Source organism: Rhinolophus ferrumequinum, chromosome 13 (genome assembly GCF_004115265.2).
Source record: "Rhinolophus ferrumequinum isolate MPI-CBG mRhiFer1 chromosome 13, mRhiFer1_v1.p, whole genome shotgun sequence".
Taxonomy (NCBI): Eukaryota; Metazoa; Chordata; class Mammalia; order Chiroptera; family Rhinolophidae; genus Rhinolophus; species Rhinolophus ferrumequinum.
In genome coordinates, this window is record NC_046296.1 from 64,419,376 (window position 1) to 64,428,034 (window position 8,659).

Below are 8,659 nucleotides of genomic sequence, written 5' to 3' on the forward strand. Positions count from 1 at the left end.
TTTTCAGATTCTCACTTCTAGCAATGGAAGATTAACTTGCTTCGGAACAATCTGCCTTCCAAGCCAAGTAGTAAAGCTAGATAAATTACTTTTTTTCAAAAATCAATTTGAATGTATTGGAAGTCCACTAAGGGAGCAAGAATTTCAGGGGCTTAAAAGCCTGACAAAAGGGAAGCCAAGAGAGGTGATTCCAATATTTGGCACCTTTTTGTTATTGATCACAAGCTGCGCAGGGTGACGTCACAAGGAGAAGGGCCTTGGTAACAACGAGCTTCCTATTGAAACCCAGGAAGGCAATATCCCAGGGATAAGAATGAACAAAACCCAACTATGTGCTAGTTACAAAGAAACAGGCCTTAAAAATAAGGATACAAAAAGGTCAGGAGTAAAGAGGAAGAAAAAAATCAGGCCATACAAACACTAACTAGAACAAAGATGGAGTTACACAACTATACAACAAAGAACTTTGACTTTAAAGCAAAAAAAGCAAAAAAAAAAAAAAAAAGGAAAGAAAAGAAAAATATCCCCAGAAATAAAGAGAGCAATTCCATCATGATGAAAAGATGATGAAATGAGTGAATCCATTGGGGAAATATAAAAATTCGAAGTTTGTGATGGGCTGTATCAGTGAGGGTTCCTACAGAAGTGACAGACCACACCGCAAGATGGAGTGGGGAAAATTTGATATACAGAGTTGTTATTTAAGTAAAAAAGTGGTTCACGACTAAAAGGGGTGGAAGCACAGGAAGTGAAGAGAGGAGCCGACAGGGAAGAACTTAAAAGCCTAGAAGAAGGCCCTGCCCTGCGGAGGGGGAAGCCCACTCAGCTGCCATAGGAACACCCCACTACCACTGTGGTGACAAGTGAACCAGACCCCCTCTCATTTTTGAGATTCACCGAGATGTAGGGTCTGTGTCATAGGCCCTGCCCACCGAAAACAAAAAATCATTGGTGATAAGAATGATATTTTCTAGACATTATTCAAGAATCCATCATAGTAGACCATTTTTCCCTTTTATAATAGTTTTGTTACATCTCCTTTGTAACGTTCCTGAGAAGATTCTTACAAAACAGAAGTACTTTCAGAATCATTCCTCCCCAAATTCATTTCCTTTTCCTTTTTGTTACTCTTGGCCACCAAGAATTTCCCCAGGCCTCCCTCATCTAACGTCGGACCTCAGGGAACGTCCCCACAGTTCTCAGAAAGCTGGTCCAAATGAAAGCGCCATGTGAGGAGCTGGTGGCCAAATGAAATATGTGCATAATTTAGTAAGTGAGAACTCCCAGCCAACAGCAACCCAGCACTGTCAGCAGCCTGGGAACAACATGAGAAGAAGGCTGCCTCAGCAAGGCGGCCTCTGCCTGCGCTCACACACGCCAGCTCCTCTGACGTCAGCCAGAGCTCTGGATGCAGACAAGCAGACTGAATTTGGCCTCAGTGCCTTAATGACAATGTTATTGTTTCCCATTGGGGTTCAATTCTGTGCCTGGTGTCTTTTGTGCAATTCTTCTCAGCTTCCATGCAACCTTAGGAAATCTCCAAGGTTCTATGAACCGCTTAAAAGATGGACAAGGCTTTCACCACCCACCAGGGTCTTGAGTTCCAAGTTGGATGGGAGGGGAGATACGGCTTCCTCGACACCCACTCAGCACCCCCACGGCGGTGACCAGCGACCGGGAAAAGGGGAATCGACAAATGGGTTCACTGGACACTGTGTTGTTGTCTGTTTGTTTATCTCTACCATGGCCTCTTTCCACCGGGGTTAACGAAAGACACGGAGAAGAAGGTTCTCAGCTCTGTTTGCCCCGGTATGTGGCTGTCACAGCATCTGTGTTCAATGACTCCTGCCTGAAACACCACCCTTAACAGCCAGAGCCGATGTCAGAGCTCCCCCCATTAGAAATCCATAACTTTGTCCTTAAACACTCTTGGTTTCCAGATTCCCTGTTAAAACCCAAATATCCTAACACTTTGAGGCAGTATTCCCAAAGTGTGTTCCTAAGGATGTTCTTCAAATGTTCTTACAAAAATAGTCTCGTAGTTTCAAAAGAAAAATAAAAGGTGGAGGGGGAGGGACGTGGCATATCATATGTCTTTCTGGAGGGGTCATGATGCAAACTAACGTGGCAAAGGCTCTGAAGACCCCACAGTAAATACAATCATTTCATCATGTCTAACTTAGGGTTTCCGAAAAAGACCTGATCAGGAAACCCTGCTATGCTTTTCCATCAGCAAACATGCCCCAAACATACAAACTTTCTTTGGAAAACCCTGACTTAAACCTTGATTTAGAGTCACGTTATGGAGTCTCCAGACTGCTCAGCTTGAAGTCAGGAAAATGTGACCTTAGCTGAGCCATGAAACTTTCTGATCTTCCCCTCTGCAGAGGGGAAATAAGAATTCTCACCTCCTGGGTGTCTGGGGTGAGCCGCAGGTCACGTACTGGTTATGAATATGGTTTGGAGGTAACAAGGAGTAATTCCGGGAGAATTCACATCAGCATGGTTGTTGTTAACCTGGCCCTTTCTGACTATTATTTTTATGCTATCATTTTGGCCTCAGTAGCTCCTCCATGACCCACAGGCGCTAGAAGGTGGGTGAGTGAAGTAAGGGGGAGGGGGTCCAGAGCCAGGTGAAGGGACCACACTTCAGGCCCCGAGGCAGCATCCTCTGCTGGCCTAAGGACCCACCAGGGGGCAGGCACACCAGGCCAGTGTCCTGTCTCCAGAATGGCTCTTTCAGCCTCTGTCTGAAGGCACAGCGAGTGAAACAGATACACGTGTTTAACTCAGCAGAGCCTGTGGACCTTGACACACATGCGTGGAAGGGAAACATGATCAGGACAAGATGTCCCGTGCAGATCAGATTCCAGCTCTGACTGTGAAGGGGGCCTTGGATGAGCAGAACTGGTCTGTGATGGCAAACCAGCGAGTTCTCATCCCATTCAGCATTGAGCGTGGGGTCAACAGAGATCTGGGGATGGAGAAGTCAAAAATCCACACACAGTGAGCCCAGGAGACCAATGCAATGACATTGCAAAGAAACGTCTCAGAGCCTCAGTAGGACCAACAGCCCTGCGAGCCCTAGTTTGTCCATCACCCTGACTCCCTGGTCCATTTACTTGTTTCTGTTGCTGACTACATGGGCAGCCTTTGATGCAAAGGGCATATCTTGTTCACATCTGTATCTCCAGCACCCACCGCCTAGCAACAAATCACAGATTTGAAAGAACAGATGAATAAGTACAGGGCACGCCATCAGTTGGATGAGGGCAGGAACCGGGCAGCTCTGCATGATTTTCTCTCTCTGAGGAGAAATTTGCACTTTTATGGAGTGGAGGAGGCCACGTGCTAAGAGTTCTGTGCACAAGGATGGAATCCTTCTCTTTCTGTTTCCTGATAACCTACAACCAAGACCTACAGACTGGACAAGCAGTCTGCGCATCCATCCATCCCTCACACCTCCAGAGGCTAAGTGAAGTACCCAAGGTATCACATCTGATCTGGAATGTGCCCAAATGCACTTGACATTTTACAGTGGGGAACTGTCCTGACCTGGCCCACAGGCCCCGGAAGCTAGACAGTAAACGCAGATATTTAGTTCCCATTTGTCACTCCTCAAGCACTTCCTAATGAAATTTCTTCTACTCCAGGCATGCAGCAACCACGTCCTTTTATTTCTGTATTCTGATGCTTTGATATCTTGGAGTCCTGTTAATTCTGGAGAAACCACCACTAACCAGGGTTAGCCAGTTTGTAGAGAGTCAACAACTCTCTAGTGAGCTCAACTTTCAAAGGCAAACCCCCCAGTCCAGAACCCATTACCCCAACCACTTCGTTTCAAATATAAACCAACATAATCAGAGCCCCCGTCCCCACTACCTCCTTTATCAGGCTTTCAAATTCCAGGCCACTATCCACCTGCTCTACTTGCCCCACAGCCAGGTACCAGACAACTAGGGACAACTCTTATGCCCAGAGCCAGCTGAAACTATTCAAACTAGCTAAGCCAAAGCCTACTCACCCAGCCTCACCTGTTTTTCCCCATGGAAACCACAAGAAAAGCTCTCGCCCACAATGTCCCGCTGTCCCTCTTACCCCTGATCAGCCCGGGTGCTTCTCCCTGTGGCCCCCATCGTATGGCCATGGGCTGGTGTGCCTTTCCTGTTGGGATATGTGAGTATGATATATCTGTCACCTCCTGATCTGTTGGCCTGGCCATATCTAAATAATCATAATAAAACCCATGTTTTAAAACAAGGCTTTCTAGAGACTATAATCTAATTCTAACTAAAGATACTTTTAAAGATCAGTGGAAAAGGGGGGCCAATGAATACTGAAGTAATCAGGGAAGACTTCCTAGAGGAGTTGGGATGGGTCCCGTTTCACAGTCTTCAATGTTACAAGACCGCCTACCTTCTCCAAGCACGGTACAAGGGCATCAGGGGCTATTGCAGCTTCCTGTACTCTCCACTGGCAACACTTCTGTTTTACAAATTAGCTCAGTAACAAGGTAACATTTTTCACCTCCTAACATAGGTTGCCTTTTTTGTTGACTTTTTAGTAAGCTTCTCAATGTCATCTAGGGTTTGGTGAAAAATGCAGGTAGTATTGAAAATTAGTATACCTTTCAGGCATAAATGAGGTATTAGTTGGATTAATAACCACTTATTGAGCATTTTCTAGAAGACAAGCACTGCACTGGATACCAAAGAGACAAAATACAAGTCACTGACTTGAGGGAATTCAGGAGCTAATAGGGAAAAGGAAGAGAGAGGAAAAACTGAAAACTCTGAGTCCTAAGCTTCCTGCTGAGGGAAAACACAGGGCACCACTCATCAGGAGGCAGAGAATTTCATCTCCATTTACCCAGTAAGTCTGTTTGTGGAACCTGATACTTACGACCTACATATGCTCACTGAAGCACGGTGTTGAATAATTGAAAGCAATATACCATATCATCAATCATTTGAACCATTAAACAATTTATGGTACGTCTATTCAGTAAAGAATTTTGCTTCTATGAGAAAATGTGGCTTATAAGGTTTTTCATTTTTATACCAGGGGGAACTGGTTGTGTTGTTATGTTAAATAAAATTAGAAAAATAGTTACACTATGCTTAGAACATAGTGGGGGAAAAGACTGGAAGACAGTAACCAAGAGCATACAGATAAATGTTTAACAAGCAAATTAAATAAACAAACAAATAAATAAAGCCCTGCCTTGCAGCTGTGCTGATTACTGTGATGTAAATACTCGCATCACGGCCAGTTTCAAGCTGCCAGCGTGAGGTCACTATGTCTTTGAACATGGAGTGGGAATAAATGTGCACACTTGGCTTTCCCAAGCTGGGACCAGCCACCACTGGCAATAACCTCAAGATGTTGACAGAGTTTGGATGATGTAATTATGAGCAATGTTATTTTTTTATGTATACTTTCCAAATTTTCTGTAATGCAATGAGGGGAAAAGCATCATGATTGTAAAGCCTATTTCCCCAGGGGAATACCTTCTGAGCAAGTGTGGCCACTAGTTGGGGATCCTACCTGAGCAATACTGTTAGGCTTTCTCTTTGCACACCAGACTCGATCAATTTTTATTATTCAGTTTCACATTCTGTTCAGTGAATGATGTCCTGGGCTCGAGTGAGCCAGAGCAGACAGGCCATTCTTTGTCCTGATACAACCCCCCCAGCAACTTCAGAATGCTGCAGGCAAGGAAAACCCCGGAATCTGAGCCGGAAGAAAGAGGTCATCATGAAATTAGGCTACAAACTTGACCTCGACCTACAGTCCAACGTGCTCAACTGAGAAGAAATCGTTTTCTAGAGTTGTGCGATTTTTTCCTTAATAAAGCTAGAATGCAGCTTTAGCTTTCAAGAAGCATGAGGTCATACAGGTGAGTCTTAGGCACGTAACGTCTTCTCTCCGAGCCTTAGTTTTCTTGTCTATAAAATGGGGGCATTAGTACATACTGGTAACCGTGTCACAGTTGGGAGAACTGAATGAGAGCAAAAGTGAAGGGCTTGATAGCACTTACTAATAGATGTTAGTTCTTATTTGCTTCTGTTTGCTTACTCACTTTCCTAGGAAGAAAATAAAAGAGCCAAAAAAATATCAACCAAAAGGAAAGGGATTAATGAGGAAAGAGAAGCCCATGGTTTCACATAGTACCAGAACAGCAGGCGCACACGTTTCCTATCTGCCATGGCACATGTGTGCTTTTATATAAACCTCAAACAGCTTTGTCCTAAATATACAGCTATCATATAGCAATAAATAAATAAACAAATACATTTTTAAAAAGGTGTTTTAGAAAGTCAGATTTATTTTGCATCCAGACCTGCAGCTCACACAATTGAACACAATTTCAGAGAAGAAAAAGCACAGGGTTTCTGCCTGCAATCGTAAGAGCTGTTTCCAGCCATCGCCTTCCCGCCAAGAGATAAAGACTTTAATTGGAAGAGGTGGCAAATTGCTAAGTGCAGCTCCATGTGGCAAAAAGTATGTACCTTGATTGAATTCACCGAAACTACACTCCGCTTTCAGGAAACACAAGTGCTAAGCTCTCAAAGCACTCAGGACAAGTAGATACCAGGGCCAAGAGCGTCAGATCCTCAGCCTGGCCAGCCACCCAGGCTTTCGCTTTCGCACACGGCAGCATTTCTGGCCCCAAAGGAGAGAAAATGCTGCTTGCTCTGCATCAGAATGAGGCGCAGGTACACTCACGCTTTGTGGAAATGCCAGATACCAGTGATTACCTGCTCCCTGCCCCGTCACTCTTCCCCCTCAAAGCCACCACAGCCAGCCTCCAGCGGTTCTTTTCTCCTACTCTGACCAGAGCTTGGACCGCAGATGGATCTCTGTTTTGGATTTTGTTTTGAACTCTTCACTATATATTCAGCCGCTTTTATTCTATCCACGGATTGGAAGGCACTGGGGATTTAAAAAATAAAAATTAATTAAAAGCAAACCAGCTGTGATGGTTATTTTATGTGTGAAGTTAACTAGATGATGGTGCCCAATCAATTGGTCAAACACCTGTCTCAGTGCTGCAGTAGAAGTACATTTTAGATGAGATTCACATTTAAACCAGTAGATGTTTGAGGAAAGCAGATCACCCTTCAGAATGTGGGTGGGCCTTACCCAATCAGTTGAAGAACTTACGAGCAAAGACTGAGATTTCTCAAAGAAGAAGGAACTCTGCCTCCAAACTGCAACAGAGAAAGTCTACCTGTTTCCAGCCTTCAGACTGCAACATCACCTCTTACCTGAATCTCTGCTTGCCATACAGATTTGGGACTTGCCAGCCCGACAATCACATAAATAAATTCCTTAAAATCTCAAGACATAGTTATATATACAGATGATAGATGAATGGATGGATTGATAGATCAGATCTGTCTATCTATCTATCTATTCATCTATCTATCCATCTATCTATCTAGATATCTAAATCCTCTTTGTTCTGTCTATCTGGAGAACCAGCAAACAACCATCTGTCCCCAAAACACCTATCAGTCCCCAAAGAATGAGCAGTCCAGTGGGGGCAGAGGATGTGCCCACAGATACAGGAAGGTTTTCAGGGCACAGGTCTGAGCTACAGAGATATATAGATATGGCCCCTGCAAGGTAGGCTGCTCATGTTGCTGCCATGACCTGTTTTCATGATTACTTCATGTAATTACCTCATGGAAAGGCCCCACGTAAGTCATTAGCCCGTGACTAAAACGCTCCCAGACTCCTCACCCCCACCTCCCCAAGCCGTCAGGAAGCGATGGCTGGCATCTTTATTCCCACCAGTGAGGATGAGAGTGAGGGGCAAGGAACCCCACCTGGTAGAAGGGGACGTGGGGGACGCCAGACTGTTCAGGGAGAAGCGCTGACGGCATGCTGCACGCTGTGGTGTCACACAGCTGCCCGGGGAATCTGAGCTGGTTCTCAGTGAGGAGGATGAAGCTGGCTGGGAGATAAAATTCAATGAGAGGGTATGCTCCGGAGCGGCGGGTCTCAGACGTGGAGGACGAGAAAGCGTGGCGTCTGGAGCTTGCTGAAAAATGCAGATTCCTGCGCTGCAGTGGCATGTTGGGGTCAGAAAGTGTAGGATGGAGCCCAAAAAAAGACTGTCAACAACACACCGGGTGATTCTAATACAGACGCCATGTGGCCCACAAATGGAGGCCATGTTGTAGGCAAGGCCAATAGTCACTAGTTATCACACCTCTGAGAAAGGAGCAACTCCCTCCCCCCGTCACTCTACTCCACGCTTCCGTCCAGCCAGCTGGAGACACACAGGGGCACGTAACAGTCGTGCACAGGCAGAAGCAAAGTCCATCTATGATCATCCCAACTTCCCATCTCTTTCGGACTCAGCCGGGTTGGAGGAGGAGTCTGCTGGGGCCTGGACAGAAGACAGCATCCTTGTTGCTCCTCGAGGGAGTGTTGGCTTAGCTTGACAGTTTGGGGAAGGAAACACCAACTCCAGCCAGGGCCATTAGTCAAAGGTGAATTGGAGGTGCAATCAATACTGAACTGACATTCATTTTCCCTTCTCAATTAGCAGAATCGTGATACAGAAAATGTCATTCAGCAACATGAGGAGCTGGAAAAGAGGAACTCAGGTTCCCATTCTCCCTTGCTATTTGAGCATAAGAACTGC